The sequence below is a fragment of the Brienomyrus brachyistius genome, unplaced genomic scaffold, assembly GCF_023856365.1.
Source record: "Brienomyrus brachyistius isolate T26 unplaced genomic scaffold, BBRACH_0.4 scaffold72, whole genome shotgun sequence".
Taxonomy (NCBI): domain Eukaryota; kingdom Metazoa; phylum Chordata; class Actinopteri; order Osteoglossiformes; family Mormyridae; genus Brienomyrus; species Brienomyrus brachyistius.
Genome location: NW_026042347.1, coordinates 353,465 through 378,038, shown reverse-complemented (window position 1 = coordinate 378,038; position 24,574 = coordinate 353,465). Strand labels below are relative to the sequence as shown.

General features: G+C 41.4%; 1 protein-coding gene and 1 non-coding gene across 2 annotated transcripts in view; one reads left to right on the top strand and one right to left on the bottom strand.

Annotated features, from left to right (window-relative positions):
- LOC125726463 (intersectin-2-like) overlaps positions 1-24,574 on the bottom strand; it is a 125,127-nt gene that overhangs the window by 18,535 nt on the left and 82,018 nt on the right. The window lies entirely within an intron of this gene.
- trnal-uaa (transfer RNA leucine (anticodon UAA)) lies at positions 16,617-16,699 on the top strand. The gene has a single exon. It is a non-coding gene; the product is annotated as a tRNA-Leu (tRNA).

Sequence of the window (24,574 nt, the reverse complement as noted above, 5' to 3'; positions counted from 1 at the left end):
ACATTGTGCCTCTAATAACTACCCACTGCTTCCTGTCTGTAAACCAGTTTTTGATCCAGGCTGATACAGTTTGTAAAAACCCTGTAGCTTTGACCTTAAGGACTTCTGGAAATCTAATAATTCAATGAATCTACATGGTGGTGAGTTATTTGTGTTCTCTACTGTGAACACCCATGTACAATAATCATTAAATTCATTTACTATATTAATTTCATTTTCAATTATAAAGCCCTTACTATCCTGTAGATTAGTGATTTCAGCTTTTAGAGCTTTTTTGGAGATAAAACATTGGAAGAAACTTTTAATGTCATACTTGTCATTCATTTTTTAACTCAACCTGTAGACTCCTGCCTTATTTTGAAATCATTAGTTATCTTCCATTTGTGGAAGAGAGCCCTTCTCCCCCGGACTTTATTCTTAATTTCCTTAGTAAACCACCTTGGTGGTTGTAGTTTCCTAGATTTAGTTCTGCTGGTAACAGGTATGAAGTCCTCTTGTCCTTTTAAAAAATTCCCATGCCTCTTCAACCGTTTTGCTATTTAACTTGTTCACAGTTTCTAGTTTCAGTCTCATACCATTAAAGTTTGCCTTCCTCACAATATATTTTTTTCTTTTGGATTTTACTCTTCTGACACGAAAATTAGCCTGAAATTTAACCATGTTATGATCACTACTGTCCAGTGGTTCTAAAACCTCTAATTTTTCAATCCTATCCTGGTTATTAGACTTGACCTGGTAGGGGTATTAAACTGAGTAAAAAAACAATCCTGTACCACTTCCACCATCTCCAGTTCATTTACAGAAGAGCCAGAGACTGTGTCCCACTGTATCCCTGGTAAATTAAAATCACCCATAACCACCACATCATTTTTATTACTCATAATCCTGATGTCGTCATACAACATTCTGCTTTCCTCTGCAGCTACATTAGGTGTCTATAACAAACACTGACAATTAGGCCATTTGAGTTTTTAGCATTTATTTTAGCATCTGTCATTTCCGTACTGGGCATCTTCCCAGGGCTACGGGGACCTTCAGAATTCATTATGCCCCCCCCCCCCCCCCCCCATTATGTACTGGGGATCCCAAAGTGGAGGGGTGGGTTTGGGTCCCATCTAGGATGACTCCTTCTCTTTATCATATTGATTGTTGCGATGAACCAAGGCAGTAGAAAGTGTAACAGGAAGCTTCATCACCATACCAGGTCTGAGGCTTAGAACGGCCATGTCCTCTGCTGGGTCTCACTTTGTCTATGGCTTTTACCTGCTTGTCATGGTTAAATCAGGCATCGCTTGAGGAAGGCTCATGCTGCATCTCACAGGGGCTTTATAACCTAAGGGTCTCTGAAAAGAAGCACTAAGTACCATTATGTGTGTCCAGAGCCCCTTTGCTGTTTAAAGTGGACACACTAAGAAAACAGTCACCCAGCCCCGACTGTGCAGCAGAGTGGCGCAGAGGAAGTGTGCTGGGCCCATAACCCAGAGGTCGATGGATTGAAATATGCCAAGTTTAAGTGCTTCACAGCAAATTGCTGATCTTTCCTTCATTAAGGCTCTTATCCCCAGTGTTCAGAGGTTTTCAAAGGGGGGTGTTTTGCCCCCCTTTCCTCAGCTCTTCTTTGAAATTCTGCTTCTAAGGTCAGCATCCCAGACACCTTTTCACTGATGCTGATGACACTGATAGAGATGGTGAAACATGGCACCAAGATAGAAGAATGAGTGAAGCACCAAGTACTCTAAAGTGTGTTATGATACCCTTTGCTATTTAAAGTAGAAACACTACTTTAAAGGAAAGACTCAGCTGGTCATTGTTCTACTACCTGCAAGCCGATCATTAGTGCATCTCCAGCCAACCGCCTCTGCTGTTTTACAAAATTCACAGCTAATCAGCTCAAAAATTTGTCAGACTTTTTCATTTTCTGTTGGCATTTAAACCCCTGACCGCTAGATGGCAGTGATGTAATCTATCTTCAGCCATCTGACTCATCCACTCCAACGTAAACAGAGTCAAAAACCAAAATGGCAATGCATGCAGGCACAGCGGCCTGGAGCTTTTCAATGCTACGCTTTTGTTGTGTAATATCTGACAATGTGCTACTGGTTTCTTTGCTTCTAGCACCAGAATTTTTTCTTTATTTTTATTCTTTTTTATTTTTGGTCTATGTATCTTTAGCTTACCACGTACCACGGCCTATAAGCCGGCAGAAAGAGAGCTATCCTACGGCCTACAAGATAAAAGTATATGGCACCAAATTGGAATCAGTAGTCGTTAAAAGAATAAAATACATTATATGAATTTATCAATGCGACATTTTAAATACGTTTTAAGGGGTCATCGGACGCGTCGAGCTTTTCTAGCTAGAAAGGAAAGAGAGTCGGGCAGTTTTGAATGGTAAAAGCAGTAGTTGTGTATTGTTAACGGTTTATTTTTAACAAAATGTCCTATTTTATAACCGTAAAAACACAGCAATCCTGTTTTTAGGGGGGATTTATGCGTATTGCATGTCTAGACATGTCGATCAGCTAATGTCCGCGGCAGTGGGAAACGGGTCGTAAGCGCGAGAGCTTATGGAGCCGTGAGTGATACGCCTATGAGAAGGAAGCGTCAATTGACAAATTGACAAATTGTTGCAGAGTGCGTGTAACTTCTCGTTTAACCGCTGGTCCTGAGTGTGACAAGCAGACAGACAGCATTCACGCCCCGGCAGAATGCACATTACGTCTATTTGTTAATCAGTTTTATTCGTAAATAGTATAAAATAATATATGTCTAATGGAAATAAAAGTCGATGTCTAACACCACAGCTCTGGGACTCTAGCATAGCCCCGGGCGCCCCGCTGCGGGCCTGTGGGGCTGGATGAAGGATCTAACTTCAATTGCTTAATCAGCAGGGTAAAGTGCCGTAACTTAAACGGGGGTATGACAAATTAGTATAAAGTTTTAAGCCAATAAGATTTAATTAATAAAATAATTTAGTTGTATTTTGTTAGTTTTATTTTCAATAAAACACACCCAGCGCATTATTAATTTAATAGATGCAGGAACTAGTGAGCGGTATTTAGCTACGTACTTCAAAAACATTTTAAAAACTTTGTTAGACTAATACCTTAGTTATTTTAATAATTTAAGGGATAAAAACATTTGTTGTGTTTGTCAATGTGTTATTTTAAGTAAATGCGTTATTTTCCAACGCCAAAAGCCCTGTCATGTTTTAAGTGAGAAATGATATGGACTAGCAACTCTCTCTGGGGGAGCAACCCCGGTTAGGTACTATTAAGCAGCATTTAGTGACATGCATCAAAACACATTTTTAAAAACTTTGAAAGAATAAAGTCTTAGTTATTTTAAGAAATACGTTTTTCAGTAAATGTTTATTCTTACCAAGCTAACCAAGCTAAGAATATTTGAAAGTGTTAATCCTGTGTAACAATGTAAATAGATGTAATGATAAACTTAGAAGCATCTAGCCTACTCCGAAAGTAATGGCCCAAATTTTTTTTAACAATTTACCTACCACCCTGTACAGTAGGGGGTCCCAACTTCCGGTCGGTGTTCCGGTACCGTCCGCGCGGAGTATTGCACCGGGCGGCAGACAACCGGGGGTAGAGGAGCCAGCCGTCCCGTTTATTAGGGGATCGCGCCGTTTTGGAAAGAAAGCTGCCCGTATTGATGTACGGAAATACGCCATTAGCCCCGCATGTCCGTATACACCGTCAATCTCCCGCCGCTCGGCGTGGGAACCCCCAAATTATACCGCCGTCTTACCCATCCGTGACACTTTTCTACGACGGAAACCGATCCGCGGACATCGAAAGGTTGGGAAGCCCTACTAAACTAGCATGTTTGAGATGAATTTACTAACCAAATAGTCTGTCATTATTTAAATATTAGCAACCACAGTAGCAATAAAAACCACTGCACTTTAAATGACGTTAAAAAATATGTAATATTAAAAAAATATGTAATGTTTTTTATTGTATTATAGACATTTACTATATGTCATTATAGTATAAAAGGCTAAATAATCGAAGTAGCACAACATCAGTTGAAGAATTCAAAGACATTTTGGAGAGCTAACAAGCTACTCACCTCTGCGCCATTTTCACTCAGAGTTTGTTGTGCTTCAAACGGTAAAGTTTGTTTACGTTGTTTCTATGGAAACTGCTCTGACTCTCCGCTTGACCGTAATATAAAGGCATGTATGCAGTAATTTTCTGATTGCAGATTTGATCCCTATGCAGTAATTGACCACTGACCTCTTGGACCCTCTGGGCTGCCTTCACCTGCATTGAGGCAGCTGTTACATTTGCTGTCATTACATTCAGCCCAAAATATCAAAGTACAGGATTTAAGATTTGAATTAGTAACAGGACCGTGGGAAACAAAACATATATGTTATTGATCCCACGAAGAAAGTTTTCAATTTTCTCCTTCTTTCAGTTCTTAAATAACGTGTCAGTTCTTGCTCTGGTTGGTTGGGATTTACCATTTTAACATTGTAGCAGTTCCTAGGCAATACACAGACAAATTCTTTTTTTTAGGATGGAATTGTTATGTTGTAAACGATTACCTTCACGTTTCAACAAAGGTACTTGCTTTTGATATATAATTTTTTGTACATGTGTACTCTGGTCATACCCCTTGGACATTTGGATGGCATGGAAGGACAGTCACTGCTGTCACCTATACTGTCCCTGTCTGCTTTTCTCATTTAAGTGTTGATACGGCAAAAGAAGATGGACCTTTTGTAGAAATTTCCAGCCAGAGACTTGGTTCCTATATGAAGAGAATATTTTATTTTAATTCAGGCTAAGAAACTACAGAAAACCAGCTCTGCATGTGATCTCCCCTTTACTGCACAAGGAGGGCACACACATCAACAATTAGCAATGCAGCAAAATACAGATGAACAATTTCTCACAGTTTCAGAATAAATCAGATTTCTCTGTAATTCAGAGATTGTCTAAGACTAGATCATTTTCTGCACTTGAACCTAATTTCAAGATAAATGACACCTGGGTCTATTAAAAGAAGGTGATGCTGCCTGACCCACCAACCAAGGCTGGGAGGAAAGGGAGGAATACTAGTCAAAGGAAGGAAGAAAAGCAGCCCACCCTATCTCATGGTCATGGATACAAAAGTCAGGGAGTGTTACGAAGAAGACACCACACTTAAGACCATTGGTTTTATGCACTGAATTACACCAGATAGAGTTTTTGCATTCTAGCTGTGTTACGTAACATTCCTCAGCCTTCATTTGTTTCCACAGAATGCAGGACATAATTTAGGGTGCCAAACAAGACAGCGGAACTGCAGTATAGCCAATTATTTGTTTCAGTAGTTTCATAACAACTCGAACATAAAATGTTTGTTTTTCTTAGATAAAAGTCCAGTTGAAACAGACTTTATTTTTAAATGTTAGATTGGATTTAAGAGATGGAACATGTTGCTTGTGTTAATACTGCTTTGATTTTGAGGATGAAGTCTGAAGTGTAGGTGACGTGTAACAGGTTGTTATTTTACTTTTAACTTATAATTATACAAGATTCTGTTTTCCTTCTTCTGTCTAACCTGATGGGTACAATATCCTTTAAACTTTCCCATGATGCTTTTGTCCTGCATCGCCCCTCCCTCTGTCTTTTCCCCTTTATAAGGGTCCCGACCTCATTTCCTCTTCCCTTTGGTGTATTGCACACATGGGAAGAGGTGAGGATCTAGTGGCAGGGTCCCCCGAGTTAGTAAATCAATTGTATAATTATGACCCATATATATTATATTTGATTTATTATTCATCATAAGCAGGGGATAGAAAACACATAAGTATATACATTGTTTTACTTTGTGCAGAGAGAGCGAGAGGGCCAGAGCATATGAAGTTTACCCCTTTCCTTATTGTTCCCAACAGGTTCAATAAAATCCGGGAACGACAACGGCGTCTGTAATATCCCTTCCTCCTGCACCCCACACACACCTGATAACACCCCAAAACACAATGCAGTGACCGTTTACATAGGTACACTAGTGCGACTTGTAAATATGCCCTTAATTTATGCCTGAAAATGCCTCCCATATAGTGGCTGACCACAAATCATGTGAATGACCCGGAAAGAGTGAGTGTATATATATATATATATGTATGATGTGCATGTGAGAGACACCATCGGAAGTCTGGTTTCAGTTCCTCAGAGGCACTACTATGGAGGCGCTTACAGTAATAAACTTGCTGACCGCAAAAACTGGCACTATGATGGAAGTTATGCAGAAGTGCAGAGTAGATGGAATAATTTTTGTACCTCAATAAGATTGTATGCCTTTTGCCTGTGTCTCCAGCCAGTGCCGGGGGTGAAACGCGCTTGTAATTATCAGCGGGATAACATTATCGTTTTTTTTATTCTGTGGAAAATGAAAGACCGATTTACTGGCCAGATTTATTTATGAATCATAAACATGTTGTGGGCTATATAAGTAAAGTCAGGGCTCTCAAGTCTTATGCATTGACTGTGAGACACTTGCATTTCAACCAGTTCACATGTTCACACACCGCACCTTATGTTTGTCAAGCTGAGAAGTAAGGGTTAGGGTTATAATTATCAATAAATAATGTACTTCCCTGTGAAACAATGATGCTGGATGTTTATTTGCATATCATGATATGGTGCAGCCTTTTAATAGGTTTCTGTTTTTCTGTTAATCCTTCATGGTGTTGAATAAGTCAGCAAGCATAAGTGTAAGGCTAGTGAGTGACTGGTGTTTTCGGGGGAGACTCCCTAGAGCTGGAGAGAAATACCTTAAGGCACGGGATGAAAAATCCCAAATCTTCCAGGAAAAATGTCAGCATTATATGTATTTGCCACACAGAACAGAACAAAAAATTCCTTAGGGAATCACACGCCTACCATAGTCACTATACTACTCAGAACGCCTGGCAGCCACCAAATCAAACATAGGAAAAGGTCCGGATTTATAGCGTTAGAATGTGGTAGAGACTAATATCCATAACGTACCATCCTAGAACACACTGTGCTCTAAAATTTAAGCCCAATTAAAATCTGAATATTAAATGAGGAAAATAATTTGATTTGTTCTTCTATCCCAAGTTGTGGTCTAAAAGCAATAAGACCACCATCCATTATACCTGCTTTGGGGAAAATGCACTCCTGTAGCCACTAGGGGAGCTCTCACCTCTTCTGGGCCCAGCTAAATAATTATGTTACGCATTCTAACAAGCTTTATTATCTGTGTCAATAAGCCCTGCTTTTACACTAACACTCCTGCTGAGAGGCTAATTTGATTACCAGTCTTGCCCTTGTCATTAGGAACACATGAGAATTTGCGCAGTGCTGTTTCACAGTGGATTCTCACTGGTTTTCCCCAAGACTGGTACGATACATTTTATTCAGTTTCATACCACAGGTATCCAGCTCTTGCAAGAGGGATCAATTGGTTTATACTAGTGCAAGGAAACTATTATTATGATGGTGGGTTATCAAACACAGTAGCTGGCTACCTCAGACATAAGACGCCCATTACGTACCTGTGTATCACCTATATGGGCTTGGAATCTGTATATAAATTGAAATAATTATTCATAGCCCAGATAGCATCATATTATTGTTTCAGCGTTGAAGTATAGTTAAATGCATTGAATTATGGTCAGTGTTAAATTATCAGCATTGAAACTGAATTGATTTTTGGTCATTTTTTCAATATTGAAAAAATAATGGTGGCGAAACCTTGATATAAAGTGACTTTTTCAACATTGAAAATAAGATGCTGAGTTAACATCAATATTATTGAAAATAAAAATGGAAAAATGAATTTATGGGGGGGCGGCATGGTGGTGCAGTGGTTAGCACTGTTGCCTCACACCTCTGGGACCCAGGTTCGAGTCTCCGCCTGGGTCACATGTGTGTGGAGTTTGCATGTTCTCCCCATGTCGTCGTGGGGTTTCCTCCGGGTACTCCGGTTTCCCCCCACAGTCCAAAAACATGCTGAGGCTAATTGGAGTTGCTAAATTGCCCATAGGTGTGCTTGTGTGAGTGAATGGTGTATGAGTGTGCCCTGCGATGGGCTGGCCCCCCATCCTGGGTTGTTCCCTGCCTCGTGCCCATTGCTTCCGGGATGGGCTCCGGACCCCCTGCGACCCAGTAGGATAAGCGGTTTGGAAAATGGATGGATGGATGTTACAGGTAAGGCGTGTGTCATGCCCGGCTCGTCCGCTCCTCGTGTGTGCCACGCCCCCTGATTACCCACATGTATTTCCCTGATCGTCTCCAGCTTTGTCTAGTTACTTTGATTAGTCCTGTGTATTAAGTCCTGGTCTCCCCGGTTTCCCTTGTCCGTCATTGATGTTTGTAGGTGTGCTATGTTTTCCAGTCCTCGTTTGCCCATTAAATCCCTGGTTTTGCCCCGACTTCACCTGTCTGCCTGCCCGCACGATCGCCGCTTCGCCCGACCGCGATCGTGACAGCGTGACTTTTATAGAAGACAGTGCTGCTGCAGGAAGAAGAATACATAAGTAAAGGGGGGATGTTGCGTTCAGTTAGTAATTGTTCTGTTTTCCATATTACTGTATGTCACAAGAGGGTGCTGTAAGGCTGTTTGATTCGACTTCAATTCCTATTCCAAGAGTCAAGAATGGATAGTTGATCCCAGGCAGCAGTTTTCCAGATTATCAACTTCAAAAACTAAAAAATATGATAGGAAAAAAGTCTTTGTAAAATTAAGAAGTATATAATACTATGAATGACAAGGGGTCTTAATACTTTTCATTTAATTTTATTAACTCAATCTTTTGCTGGCAAGTATACCTTTTAAATTATACACTTCATACAAAGCAAAAGGTTACGGCGGCTACTTCATTAATAGTATTTCTTATTGATACTTTACAATTCCGTTCTATTGCCCAACTCCCAAAGGATCATACATTTTTATTAAAACATAGTAGTCTATGGAAATGTCAATACTAATCATACATTTCAGTGACATAACTAAATAGACATATGTTGACACACAGACACAGATAAAAACAATTAAACTCCCTCTATGTGAAAATGACATGTGACACACGTCCTCAATGTTAAAATCCATGAGTGTAAAAAATGACCATCGTTGCTAATGTTATATCTCAGGTCTCAGATTACTTCTTTAAGTGTCAATTAAACTGAAAAAAAATCACAGAAAAAGGCAAGCTTATTTGCCGACATTTAGTAACCGACAAGCTGATTAAGGAGGACTAAACCTGTACCTGGCTTTCCTGTCAGCTCCTTGGGGATGGCTAATCTTCAAATTTTATTACAAATACTACAACTTTATTTTGTGCCTTGCTTAAAGTAAAATATCTCCAGACTACTAAATACCGCGTTAATGGTGACATTTTTAAACTGATTCGCTTCTTTCGCCTCACTCTCCTCTATGTGACGGGTGGGCGTGGTTGATCTAGCCGGCTCCCGATTGGCGGGTATTCGGTAGCTCCTGTGTCATGTGACTGGTAGTAGTGTAGGCAGCACCGCCATAGATTTGAAACCCTGTGTGCCTCCTTGGGCGATACGCGATGTTGGCATGGTAATTGTGAAATAGAGGATTCATAGATATGACTTAGTGAACCGACTATTTTCGAAACTGCAACAACATGAGGAATGTTAAAACTAGAAAACAGGGAACCACATTTCACAGGTAAAAAAATCTGCGGTACGGTCAAATAAGATACATAACATGTTTACTTGCCTGTGACACTGACGGGATACTAGCATTAGTTTTTGTTGAGAATACTATGAGCAATACTACATAAATTTGGGGGGGGGCAGTAGTGGTGGGCTTGTTTATTTATTCTACATAATTGTAAGATATAAATGCGTTAATTAGTAAAGAAGTTATGGCTAAAAGATCTTTCCATCTACACCCTGACATGTTGCTTGTTTATGTCTAATTATCGCTCCAAGATGGTGGCGCTGCTGACTCGTTGTGGAAAAGCGAGATGAGGCATCTAGGCTTTCAAATTCATGAGCACCACCATGTACTTCGTTTAAATGGGAGGTTCACCCCAAAACTATAAAAAGATATTTTAGAGGGGCCTTAATGCTATCTATTCATCAAAGTTCTGCTGGGAGTTGTTCAGGTTTGGAAATATCAGCCGTAGAAATGTCGGGCTTCTATCGAAGTACACTACTCGTATCACTGCGCATTAGACACAAGCGCGAGCTGTGTGTGGAGTTGGGTAGAAGGAAATAGTTCGTATATTAAACTGCTCGCGACGAAGTCTGTGGATTTTCTTAACCTGTTCCTGATTTCTGGTAAGGGATATTGCTGTTGAATTTTTCAAATACGATGTTCTGGCGCTTTAAGTAGTGAAAGCAAAATTGAATCTTATTATATTGCTTATTCATTAATAAGTACCTATAACATGTATACTGCCCAATGTTTTGATTTAATAAATATTTAAAATTAATAAATATTTCAAAAATACTTCAATATTTAAAATGGTTCATGATTTTCAGGAGCGGTACAGTGGTTAGCATTTCTTTGGGTCCCAGGTTCGAGTCTCCGCATGGGTCACATGTGTGCGGAGTTTGCATGTTCTCCCCATGTCGTCATGAGGTTTCCTCTGGGTACTTTGGTTTCCCCCCACATTCCAAAGACATGCTGAGGCTAATTGGACTTGCTAAATTGCCCGTAGGAGAGCATGTGTGAGTGAATGGTGTGTGAGTGTGCCCTGCGATGGGCTGGCCCCCCATCCTGGGTTGATTGATGGATGATTTTCAGGTCACACTGCCCCCTCAGAGCCCACCAATCAGTGACTGTCTCATAGTGTGATGTAATACACAATGTCCGCACCACCCACTTTTCAGTGAGCAGTAAAAAGACACCAGCTTGTCTCAGCGGACAGCGGCTCTTATCAGATAAGGGGAAAAGGACGAGATATCAAAAGTAAAAATAAATATATCACATTTGGTTAACATCAAATGAAAACAGCCCTGCAATAATATATTGGATTCTAGGAATCTATTCTAGCAGACCATAAAAATCCAATTATGAACAATTGGTGCTGAAAACCAGGATTGGCAGAATTCACATTACAGCGATTCCCCACTATATCGCGGATTTTCCTCCGACGCCTCACAATTCTCTGCGTATCCCGTACATTGTTTGTGGTCCGATTGTTTTCGTTTTGTTCTAAGCCCTACGATGGAAGACGTTGACCATTCAGGAGAAGGTAAAACTTCTGGATGTGCTTCGGGAAGGAAAGCGTTATGCGGACGGCGTTCGCCATTATGGTTTGAATGAATCAACAGTACGCTACATGAAGAAGGATGAAAAGAATGTGTAAGAGCCATATATGTTTTTATTTTTATATATTCCATTACATATATAGAGAGAAAGTTGTGTGTGTGTATACATATTAAAAATTATTATTTTATTATTATTATTATTATTATTATTATGTTACTCATATCCTTAGCCCGACATTTAACATAGCCCGATATATGTGTTTTAATGAGTTTACATATGTTTAAAGCATGTGGGAGGGGTATTTTAAGGCTTAAACTTAAAAAAAAAATTATATGATCCTTCTGTATCGTGGATTTTCACCTATCGCTGATGGGTCTGGAACGCATCTACTGCGATAGGCGGAGGATCAAATTTACCTTCATGTGGAGTCTTGGCTTTTCACAATGTTTCATTCCTGCTTATAGCTAAGGTTTTTTTTAGCCGTCGTCACTCTAAGGTTGCCCATTAATGGTTTGGAATTGGGAATGTAAAGCTGTTTTGTTAGCATGTCTGCCTTACAATTCCTTTACTGTAAGTCAAGGCCTGCTGGAACTCAATACTGCTTCATGGCGCTTGTATTTACTCTTTATTTTTTATTACATTATGTTTGAGACTAACCCCTTTATCTACCTCTTCCTCCTGTTGAGCTCCATACAGAACTAGTGGAGAAAAGGGGTGCTTGGAGGGGAGACGATATCTCTGGATGCCCACTTAAGAAATATCTACGTTACCTTCCAATACACCTTCCAAACTTAAGTGGATTGAACATGGGTGCTGTTGAATTAATAAAAAAAATGCACTGTATTAAAATTATTTTGTTTATATAACATAAAATTGAACTATAAACATGAAATTTAAACCTGTTTATATATTGACAAAATAATAATTCAGAATTTTGAACCCTCATTGAACAAAATTAAACCTAATATGGACAAATGGAAAGCATTGAAATTATCCTTATGGGGGGAAGGTTAATGTTACTAAAATGGTTGTGGTGCCTCAAGTTAATTATCTCTCTATGATGCTTCCATTTAATATTCCGGAAAGGATATTTGAACAGTACGAGAGTATAGTAAAAGATTTTTGTTGGGAAAGAATAAACCTAGGATAAAAATTACTTCGCCCAGAGACAAGGGAGGTCTAGGATTGCCAGATGTTAGATTATATAGCATGTCATTTGAAATAGCCAAACTCTACTATCACTGGAAGAATGTGAATTCTGATGTGGACTGGATAGCTATCGAGAGCAATTTGGCTTCACTATTTCAACCTCTGCACATTCTGTCACAATGGGGGGACAATATAAGAAACACAAACCCGATAATATCTTTTTCGAGAAATATATGGATCAAAATACATAAGAAGCTTAAAGTATCACATGACATGCAGCCATATTCCTCAATTTGGCACAATCCTCAAATACAAATAGTAAAAAGTATGGAAACAATGGCAACCCAAAGGGGTGAAAACTCTCTGGGATTTATTCGTAAATGGGATGTTTATGTCATAATCAGACTTAAAGAGTAAGTATGATGTAGGAGGAGGAGGGAGTTTTTGGAAGTTTTTGCAACTGAGGCATTGAGTCACGAGTGTTAAAATGCAGAAGATGAATGGTCAAGAATACTTTCTAGAGTGGGGAAATATTTTAGGGAAGTAAAAGCTAAATTTATTCAGTATAAAATTATACACAGATAGTACTGGACACTAGTTAGACTAAATAGAACTGGACTAATTAATACTGATCAGTGTTGGAATTTTAGAAGGCAGGTGGGGGTTTATTTACACATGCTGTGGCAGTGCTCTCAGGTATATCCATTTTGGGGTAGAGTTCTTGGTCTCCTGGACAAATGGCTAGGCTTTACTTTACCCCGCAAACCCGACTCTCTCTGCTAGGAGATAGAGTGGAATTGCCAAAGGTGAATAATAAACAGTTTAAGGCTGTGATGGTGGGACTCAACTGCCATGAGGGTAATATTAAGGCATTTGAAATCCTCAACAATCCCCAATATAAAGGAATGGACCAATGAGATGATTAAGGCAGCTTCATATGAAAAAATGTTGGACAGACTAAATGGGAAACGAGGTATAATGAAAATGTGGGAATGTTTCTAGGGCCATGTTTTTGAAGGATAAATGGCTGGGAGGTTGAACTAGTGATTGGTCATATTGTTTTATAAATGTGAATGGCTGAAGTGTATTATATGAGAGTGCTGTAACTTTTTGGTTTGAAAAATAAGAAAAATTTGAATTACAAAATAAAATGTTCTTAGAAAGTAATTTCATGTAAGAGAGAGATGCAATACCGCTTTCGTCAAAATGACAGGTCGGGTCAAAGGTCACGTTCAAAAGTTCAGTGGGCGGAGCTTATGTTGTAGTGGGTTGAGCTTGGTTGTGTAACTGACGCAATAGCATGTGGATTTAATTATTTATTTAAATATTTTAAATGCTTATTTTAAATGTTTATTATTTTAAAATGATATTGAGGAGAGTGCTTATGAGTGTGTATTATTTTAAAAATGATATTGATGAGAGTGCTTATGAGCGTGTGTTATTTGAATAAGTTATTATTATTATTATTTTGTGGGGCGCGGGCGGGAGTGAGCGTGGCTGGGTTACCTGATGGAGCGCGAGCGTACGGTGTGCGGTAGCGTGGTAAGGTCCCCGGGCTTCGGAGAATCAGCAAAGGACTTATTCACATACTGGTGCGGTAGCGCGGAAAGGTCCGCACGGCTTTGGATAATCCTCGGAGAGAGCGATGCGGGAGAGCTGAGAGGCGTGCTGCTGCGCGAGTCTGAGAGAAACTGTGAGAGACTGTGGGATAAAATGGTAAAGTTGGAGCAAAGAATGAGAGGAGGAGGTGCAGGGTCTATCGTCCAATAAAAACGCTCGGCGCTAGTTTTGACCGTGTGTTTTTTCCTCACGCGAGCGTTTGTATCACATCGGCGTATGGCGCCAATTTGTAAAGGTCATAAGTCGAGACATACATCGAGTCTGTCAATTTGTCCGCCAGTAAATTCTGCAGGGCCGTGCCACCTGGCCATCGAGGCGCCCCCCTACCCGGCCACGCGGGCCATACATCGAGTCTGACACTTTTGCCCTCCAGTAAATTCTGTTTAAAGTTTTGTTTTCACATACGTCCCAAATTACAGATAATTTTCTTACACAGGCACGAGTAGCATCATCAAGGCCGTACCACCTACGGTCTGACAATTTGCCCGCCAGTAAATTCTGTTTATAGTTTTGTTTGTCATACATGACCGTGCAGATATGGGGTGACAGAGACAATTAAATTGTATTACGTCGAGCGGGGGGCCTTTTCCTCCTCCTAGAGGCATCATCTTCATCCGTACCACGCCCCCACGAGCAGGCCGTGTAGAATATAGGGAGCTTCGCGCTGCAGGGCCAACTCTATCTTTTCAAAAAATACAGACATGTCTGGGACTTCCGAAATGAAAGATTCAACCTCACCTTCTAAGACTCAACAGGAGCAGGAGGCCATTATGCAGCCTCCGGGGGCTCCCAGGAAGATTCATACGGCACGTAGACGGGTACCTATGATGCGACCGTCGGAAGACCCGAGGGCTATCTGGGAGCTGCCCAACGGGAATAAACTGGTCTGCCTCTTTGACAACGTTGCGGAGGAACTGCGCGTCTTTCAGGTCACCGGAGACGGCCCAGACCCCCCGAAAGACGACCCGTATCTGGTGACTTTTTCCGAAACGGAATGGGGAAACTTGAAGACTGTCGTTACCCCGATGATGGAGGAGAGCACCGACCCCGACCTTGAGGTCGAGACTGGAAGAATGGAGATGCACTATAGAGATGCTCGTAAACAGCGTACCACCATTATGAAGTGGGACGTGACCGGGGAGCTGGACAAGAGAATGGTGAATATATGGCAGTGGCCTAAATGCGACTGTTTTGGCCTGAGAATACCGTTAGTGATTTGGATGCAGATGATTCAAGAAAAGTCTGGTTACTACCAAGCGATGTTTAAGGAGAGTCGGGGAGATGACAAAACCTACGCCGTAAGGACCCCCCTCACCCCCTCACCCACCGTCGCTATATAAAGTGGACTCTGTTACAACCCCTTTTCACAAACATCATGGCAGCAGCAGCAGCAGCAGCAAATTATAGCGACGGTGAAAGCGGGGACAATGAGGCTCCAGCAGCAACCCTGACCTCTGATCCCGGGGAGCTCCTTCCAACCCCCCCATCATCACCGGCCTCTGATCCTGGAGAGGACCCTCCGACGCCTGAGATCTGCACGCTTCTCTCCAGACCGGCTCTCTGCCGTGGGATGTTGGCTTGTATTAAGGCTATGATAGTGGGCCTTTTAACCTCAGTCATCAGGAAGCATCAAGAGAGAAACTGCTACGGTTGTGAAGTGGATCACCCCAGTCAGAGACAACACCCTTGTCTGTTTCCTCCAGGCAGAAATTACTTTTACATACACTTTGACTCTGTGTTGCGTGACCTCTGGACCGATCGGCTGACACCCGCCTTGACCCACGTTCTATCGACCCTGGGCATCCGAGCGGCCGCCGGCAGGTTGGAGGGGGCCGTGGAAGCTATCCTGTACGATCTGCGTGAGGCCCGCAACGGCATGGTGGAAATCACTCGACTGGAACAAGATCTGTTTGAACAGAACCCAGCGTTTAAGCAGATCCTGGAAGAAGAATTTCTGACTCGTTGGGAGGCCCGAGACTAAAACAAAAAGCATCTTGTGATGGGGAACGGTATCAGCAGACCCTTACGGCGGTTTATGTTAAATGTTTTTTTAGAAAAAGTTAGTCCACTATTGTTGCGTGCTATTGATAAAAGTGATTGTCGGGATGATTATGCTTGTTGCTGCTTTCATAGAGTGTTATTTGAGATTTCTCAAGTCGGAGAAAATTATCAGCGGGGGATGGATTTACTTACTCAACTGATGTCAGAGGGTGAAAGACATTCCCCCGAAAGTCTCATACGCGCTTGTCTATCTTGTATTCCTGACAATGAATTTGACTGTAATCACATTTTTGTATTTTACGCTTTAATAGTAGATGTAGTCACCTCTAAATTTCATGATAAGCAGCCTATCGATGTTAATCAGATGCTTTCTACTCTACATACATGTATCGTTGAAAAAGCCACTATATCCACTTTACTGCATGTGACATCGCTAATCTACCTCAACAACTGTCACGGCTGTAACTAAATGTATACCTGCATTTTGAAAATGTAACCTTCACAAATTGTATACCAGCTTTTTTAAAATATATCTTTCACTAATTGCAAAAATAAAAAAAAATTAAAACTTGAATACCGTTGTAATAGTCTTTGTAAAATAACGGGTAAAAATGCTGAGCAGGTTGGCCGAGTGGTTAAGGCGTTGGACTTAAGATCCAATGGACGTATGTCCGCGTGGGTTCGATCCCCACCCCAGCTAAACTCTTTTGTAAAATAATAATAATTAAAAAACAAACTACACAATATGGGTTAAATGTAGAAAAAACACACAAAATTTCACTGATGTTCACTCAGTCTCTTAACAACCCCCATCCACAGTCAGCTATAAAACGCCGCACCCCGCTCTCCCCCCACTCAGTGTGTGAAAAGCATGTCTGTTGCCAAGACTACAGCTCGCGTCTTGAGCAGTTCGTACTATGACCCCAGCCAACCGGGGTCATACGGAGGTGTCTCCAGACTGCAGAGAGCCGTGCAGCAAGATACGGGGAAAAAAGTGGCTGCTGATGACATCAGAGACTGGCTGTCTATGCAAGACAGTTATACTTTACATAAACCGGTTAAAAAGAATTTCCCCAGGAACAGAGTGTTTGTTCCGAGAGCCATGTATCAGTGGCAGGCCGATTTATGCGACATGCAAGGGCTGGCCAAATACAACGAGGGGTTAAAATACCTCCTTACGGTGATTGATGTTTTTTCTAAAAAAGCCTACGCGCGTGCTATAAGAAACAAGACTGGGGAAGCTGTAAAGGAGGCCTTTGATTCTATTTTAACCGAGGGGGGCGTCCCCCTCAAGCTACAGACGGATGCCGGTAAGGAGTTTTTAAATGGGACTTTTCAGAAACTTTTAAAAACTCATAAAATCACCCATTTCACTACGGCTAGTGAACTTAAAGCTTCCATCGTAGAGAGATTTAATCGAACGTTAAAAGAGAGGATGTACAGGTACTTTACGGCTAAAAACACCCGGCGATATGTGGACGTGTTGGACGATCTAATAAAGGGGTACAACCAGTCATTTCACAGCGCTATTAAAATGAAACCTGCCGAGGTCAGGCCCGATAATGCTCATCTAGTATTTGATAATCTATACGGTCCCCTGAAGAAAAAAAGCACACGGCCACGTTTTAAGTTTAACATAGGGGACACTGTGAGAGTCTCCAAGCACAGTCAGATATTTGACAAAAAGTACGAGCAGACATTTACGGACGAGTACTTTGTCATATGCGAACGTGTACCCAGATCCCCACCGGTATATAAATTGAGGGACGTGAGCGGTGAAATACTCGAGGGAACATTTTATGAAGCGGAGCTGCAGAAAGTCAAAATATCTCCGAGACGCGCGTTCAAGGTCGAGAAGGTTATAGGCTCAAAGACCGACAGAAAGGGGAAAAAGTGGATTTTAGTACATTGGCAGGGTTGGCCCTCGAGGTTCGATTCGTGGATACCGCGGTCGGACTTGATACAGGTTTAATTTTTTAAAAAAGAGAAAAAAAAGAAAAAAAAAGAAAATGGACGCCCGCCCCTCTTTTTACCTCACCCTACCGTCAAACTCTTGTCTCTCCATCTTCCCCGATAACCAGAGTTCGGATTACACCGTGATGCTCTCGCGACCTATAGAGCTACGGGGGCCTTACGAAGTAGCTCTGGCTGAAATCATGTATTGTTACACGTGGCGAAATGTTACACACCCGGATAATACTTTTGAATTGCGGGATACGGAGGCGGAGGCAAAGAGAGAGGCCGATCCTTTAGTGGACCTACCTTACCTTTTTCCTCGGAAAATTAAAGTGGGCTATTATGAATCTCTGAAACAGATTGTGACAGAAATCAACGCTACGTTAAAAAAATTAGGTACCGAAGTTTCCTTCTCATACAGCGAGATTACACGAAGGGTTAATATGACGGGAAACCATAAATACAAGATCCAATTTAAACCTACTCTGGCCTACATGCTGGGCTTTGAGCCGGGTCAGTGGTATAACCTAGGAGGAGGTAGCGGGTCGACCTCACCCTACCCGGGCGACATTCACGCGGGATTCTACAATATGTACGTCTACTGTAACATCGTGGAACCGCAGCACGTGGGGGAATTTGTAGTCCCGCTCCTCAGAACCGTTAAAATAGACGGTGCGTTCGGCGACGTAGTCACTTTGCCGTTCCACAAGCTGCAGTACGTACCGGTGAACAAGCAGAGCCTACAGAATTTGCATATCGAGATAAAGAACGATCAGAATACTCTGATTAATTTCTCCTACGGAAAAACGATCGTCAAGCTACACTTTCGCCCCGTTTAAAAAAAAAAGAAAACAATGGCTTACCACAATCCACAGAGATTTATTACGTATTACACCAGTCAGGCGGGACATGGGCTCCCCGGTTTTGCGGGGAGCCCCGTGATGTACGGGCGTGGGTTGGGGTCCATGCTCAGTAGGGCTTTTAGATTTGTTTTACCCTTTCTTAAGCGTGGGGTCGACATAGCGAAACCTCATTTGAAATCGGCGGTCAAAGGAATAGGTTCGGATCTCGCCAGCTCTGTAGTCAGCGGCCGTTTTACAAACACAGCTGACCCCAAGCAGGAAGGGTCGGGTCTGCTATTCCTGTCTCGGAGGAGGAGGGGGAGTAGAACGAGAGCCCTTCAGGAAAGTCGTAAAAAAAAAAAAAACCTGGCAGAGTCGTCAGGATTCCCAAGTCTCGACCAGCTAAGAGAAACAAGAAACCCCCCGGGGACATATTTTAAGAGAGAGAAAACGCAGCGTAAACAAGAATGGCTCTAGCTCACCGGCTCTCGGCTGAATGTACCAAATCTGAATTGGACCTGTTTGCGGCCCCTATGACGCAATTATCCATAGATCAGACCAATTATGTAGAAATCAACCCATTAAATTCCATTACCGATCAGGATGTTTTGGATTTCCTAATACCGGGGTCGGGCAATTTCTATGTGGACCTCAACTCTACACTGCTATATCTAAGGCTCAAGATCGTTAGGGCCGATGGAGCCCCCCTGCTTGACGCCGACCCCTGCGGTATTATACAGTACCCGCTAAACGCCATATTCTCCCAGCTGGATGTGAGTCTGAACGACGTCCTGATCAGTTCTTCGTCGGCCACGCACCCCTATAGGTCAGTCATAGAGACCCTGCTCAATTTTTCTACGGATACGCTAGAGAGTCAGTTTTCGGCAGGGCTCTGGTACAAAGACGTCGGGGGCGACTTGGATAGCGTGGACGTCTCAGCGCAGGGCCCCAACGTGGGGTTACAGAAGCGAGCCGCCTTCTGTAGAAACTCTCAGGAGTTTTCTCTGATGGGTCCTATACACGCCGATATTTTTTTCAGCGAACGAATGCTGTTAAACAACGTGGATATACGCTTAAAGTTATGTGTGACTCTTCATGTAGCCAGTGCTAGATTGTAAACCTGATTGGTTTACTTAGCCATATAAGCCAATCATATTTCAGTGCGGGCGGGCCTTTATTTAACTCCCAGAGAACCGAAGGTATTGGTTCCATGGAGCGTCACGGCGGAGGGAGAGTGTCTCAAAAAACGAAAATATAAAATGCATTTCACCACAGACTACACAAAAACGTGCCCTTGTTTAATAAGGATGAAAAATAATGACAATGTTACGCGCTGAACTGTTTGCAACAGTGATTTCAGCATTGCTCATGACGGTTTAAACGACTGTAAAAGGTACGTCCAGGTGAGTTTAACAAGTGTCATTTAATTTTCTGTATTATTCAGGTAAACACTGGTTAGACACTTGGTTAGTTGTCATGAAAACACCAAACTTCCTGAAGGCTTTTGTAAAGTAGCAATGGAATATAATTAAGGAATTTACATATAGTAAAAGAATAATCTACTTATATTATTGTCAAAATAATACATAATATTGGCCGTCGTAATTCAGTGCGTTGACTAGAGAAAATTAATGAATTTTTTATTATCATATATTCATGATGAGGCAATACCGAAATTCTGTTCTGTAAAATTAAGTTTGTTGAAAGCTAAATAAATTGCTGTGCATAGGATACAGTGAAATGAGGTTGGTAAGAGCTTTTTTTTAACGTAAGTACGACTAAATCTCATTATGGCGACGCGAGTCGGTCAGACATAAACACGCGAGAGTCTGACTGCGGTCAACGACGTTGTGTGGCGCCAGCCGCAGGCGGTTGTCATGGTTACTTTGCCCCCTTCGCGCCCTTTTAGTAAGACATGTCCGGCGTTCGAGCTCCGGCAAACAAAACTAAAGCCGGATTTATTTAGATAATTTCTGCTTAAACTTTATTAAACTAATACATGTATGTTCCGTGGTAATTTTTGTACTTATCGATGTAGCTGGGTTTCGATAATTTAGAAGTTAATTGCGACTTGCTAGTTGGAAAACTGTGTTTTCGTTGGTGTACCTCTGGGTTTTTTGTGTCTGTTAATCTACTACAGAAGTTTACATCGTTTTTGATAGTGAGTCAGACATACCTGTGTATTAATATGTTTTTCGGGTTGTGTGATTTCCATACATGTATATAGTTGCCACTTGGTTTACCATAGCTTGGTGTTAACTACAGATCTGATTTGGGATTCTGAAATTCATTTGCGTGCTCCCACTTGAAGAAATTTCTTAAAGTCAGTCTAACAATTCTCCTTTGTCAGTGTGATGACTTCAGTGTGAGCCTTTTACCTGTAGAGCATTTTGGCTCTATTACACTAGACTTCTGCAGTGGCTCAACTTTCTACGTATTTGACTGTTTAGTAGTAATTTTGGGCACAGAATGTTCTCCTCTTCATACAGGACTGTGTAAAAGTCTTGAGCTGTCAAAGAGGATGATGTTCAAATGATCTTCATGTTGGTGTAGAACTATAAAATGATGTCTGTCAGAACATGGCAGCTCTGTCATTTCACAGCCTCTCCGACAGTCACCACAGTATCTGCAGTCCCACCCCATGCATACAGCTATTTTTTGACTTGACCACTATCACTATCACTCTTATGGCTAATTAGTACCTCTTTGACTTTTGTTAACTTATTAAATTAATGAGTAAAATGAGCTGGTGGTGAAGTTTACATAATACTGTACGTGGAACGGCTGAGGTGCCCCTGAGGAGATGTTTGGGAACTGAAGAGGTGTTTATCTCACCACCCAAAAAGGCATCAGTAGCGTTTTGGAGAACAGAAGAAATACTTGTGAGTTTAAATTGTGTTTCTTTTAATTTCCATCCATCCATTTTCCAAACCGCTTATCCTACTGAGTTTAATTTGCATATATTCTAATGTTAAATAGTCCTTTTTCTGATCAATTATGTAATTACTACTCGGACGAACAGCATTAAACATTTTCTTTGGCGGCCCAAGACTTTTGCTCAGTATTGTAGGTAAGAGTCTTTAGAAAAAGGACAGGAGGTACTGTGAGCTTTGAAGGACACGTTACCAGCTGTATCTGTGCAACGCGCTACAGCAAAAGATTGAAAGGGTCTGCTGAGCAGAGCGAGGAATCGAGGCAGCGGTGAATGAAACTGACGAGAGGCAGACTGACACAAGTGTTTCCTTATATTATTCCATAAAGGAACTGCACAACAAACAACAATAACATGATGACCATGAATGACAAGTTACACTAAGGATGGTAAGGCACACACACGGCGAGTAATTACACAATGGCTAAGAGATCCGAGGATCAGGCAAGAACCGAGGACAGCCACAGTTAAAGGCACAGGTGACAACCCAATACACAGCACAAACTACAAACAGGGGCTATATACAAGACATACACAGGGCTATACACACGCGCTCACTGGGACATGCAGATGCTGCCGGCACTACAGTATGATAGCGTATTGGAATTATACACAGTTCAGTACAGTATCGTAATTTGAAAAGCATTTGAAACAGCTGTACTGTACATTGTCAAAAAAATCTGTAAATAGCGACACTGTCTATTGTATTACCTTATATCCATGTAATACATATACAAATGTCAGATGTTAATCTGCCTGAGACATGAAGAAAAAGGGAAAAAATCGGTTATAATGGTCATCGGCTTATAGCGATCAATTTCACCCAGACAGATGTGATCACTGTATATAGATTCCACTGTATTACCAGCTATAAAGGCAAGAGGCATAGCGGAAACTCGCTGACTTCACTTGAGTGAGATGCCTGAATGGCTGTCATGCTCTCCTTAGCATGTATTATTCAGCTCCATTCATGTAAGTTTTGCAGAAGGCTTACTGAGCTTCCATTTTGAGCAAACTGTGCCAGTCATAAGCACAAGTCTGCCTGTTGCTCCAGTGGCCTAATGGAAGAGGCACTGGTCTTCTGAGCCAGGGACAGAGCTGGACTGGGCACCTGGGATACATAGGAAATTTACAGACGAGAGGAGGCCATTCGGCCTATCAAGCTCGTCTGGGCAGAACTTACCTAATAGCTCAGAGTTGTTAAAATCTTATCTACTGTAGCTCTGATTTAAAGAAACCCAGGGTTTTACCTTGGGCTACACTAGCAGGAAGACTATTCCATACTCCAACTACACGCTGTGTAAAGAAGTGCTTTCACAAATACATTTTAAAATGTCCTGCCGCTAATTTCCCCCTATGGCCACAAGTTCTAATATATAAACTAATATTGAAATAGCCATTTGGCTGAACAGCATCCAGACCTGTTAGAATCCTATATACCTGAATCATGTCCCCCATTAGTCTTCTTTCCTAGAGGTTGAACAGATTCAGTTCAGCTAACCTCTCCTCATAAGACATTCCTCTAAGACCAGGAATCATTCTTGTAGCCCTACGTTGCACCCTTTCCAAGGCAGCAATGTCCTTTTTAAGGTATGGTGACCAAACCTGCACACAATATTCTAGGTGGGGTCTTACCAAGGAATTGTACAGTATAATTGTAGCATCACCTCCCTTAACTTAAACTACACACACCTAGAGATGTAACCTAACATCCTATTGGCCTTTTTAATTGCTTCCCCAAACTGACGAGAGTAGAACATGAAAGCATCAACATACGCACCGAGGTCATTCTCACAATCAGCTAACTTTATTTCAGTGGAACCCATAAAATATCTGTACTTTATATTTCTGCTCCTTTCATGGATAACCTTACATTTATCTACTTTAAATTTCATCTGCCAGGTATCAGCCCAGTTGCTAATTAAATCCTATTGTAGCCTCTCCGCTGCTAGATCAGTATCTGCTACATCACGTACCTTGGTGTCATCAGCAAATTTAACCATTTTACTGTATGTATTGACGTCACTATCATTGGCGCAAATTAGGAACAATAGTGGTCCTAAAATTGAACCCTATGGTATCCCACAATGAACGCAGGCCCACTGTGACATTGTGCCTCTAATAACTACCCACTGCTTCCTGTCTGTAAACCAGTTTTTGATCCAGGCTGATACAGTTTGTAAAAACCCTGTAGCTTTGACCTTAAGGACTTCTGGAAATCTAATAATTCAATGAATCTACATGGTGGTGAGTTATTTGTGTTCTCTACTGTGAACACCCATGTACAATAATCATTAAATTCATTTACTATATTAATTTCATTTTCAATTATAAAGCCCTTACTATCCTGTAGATTAGTGATTTCAGCTTTTAGAGCTTTTTTGGAGATAAAACATTGGAAGAAACTTTTAATGTCATACTTGTCATTCATTTTTTAACTCAACCTGTAGACTCCTGCCTTATTTTGAAATCATTAGTTATCTTCCATTTGTGGAAGAGAGCCCTTCTCCCCCGGACTTTATTCTTAATTTCCTTAGTAAACCACCTTGGTTGTAGTTTCCTAGATTTAGTTCTGCTGGTAACAGGTATGAAGTCCTCTTGTCCTTTTAAAAAATTCCCATGCCTCTTCAACCGTTTTGCTATTTAACTTGTTCACAGTTTCTAGTTTCAGTCTCATACCATTAAAGTTTGCCTTCCTCACAATATATTTTTTTCTTTTGGATTTTACTCTTCTGACACGAAAATTAGCCTGAAATTTAACCATGTTATGATCACTACTGTCCAGTGGTTCTAAAACCTCTAATTTTTCAATCCTATCCTGGTTATTAGAAAAAAGAAGATCAAG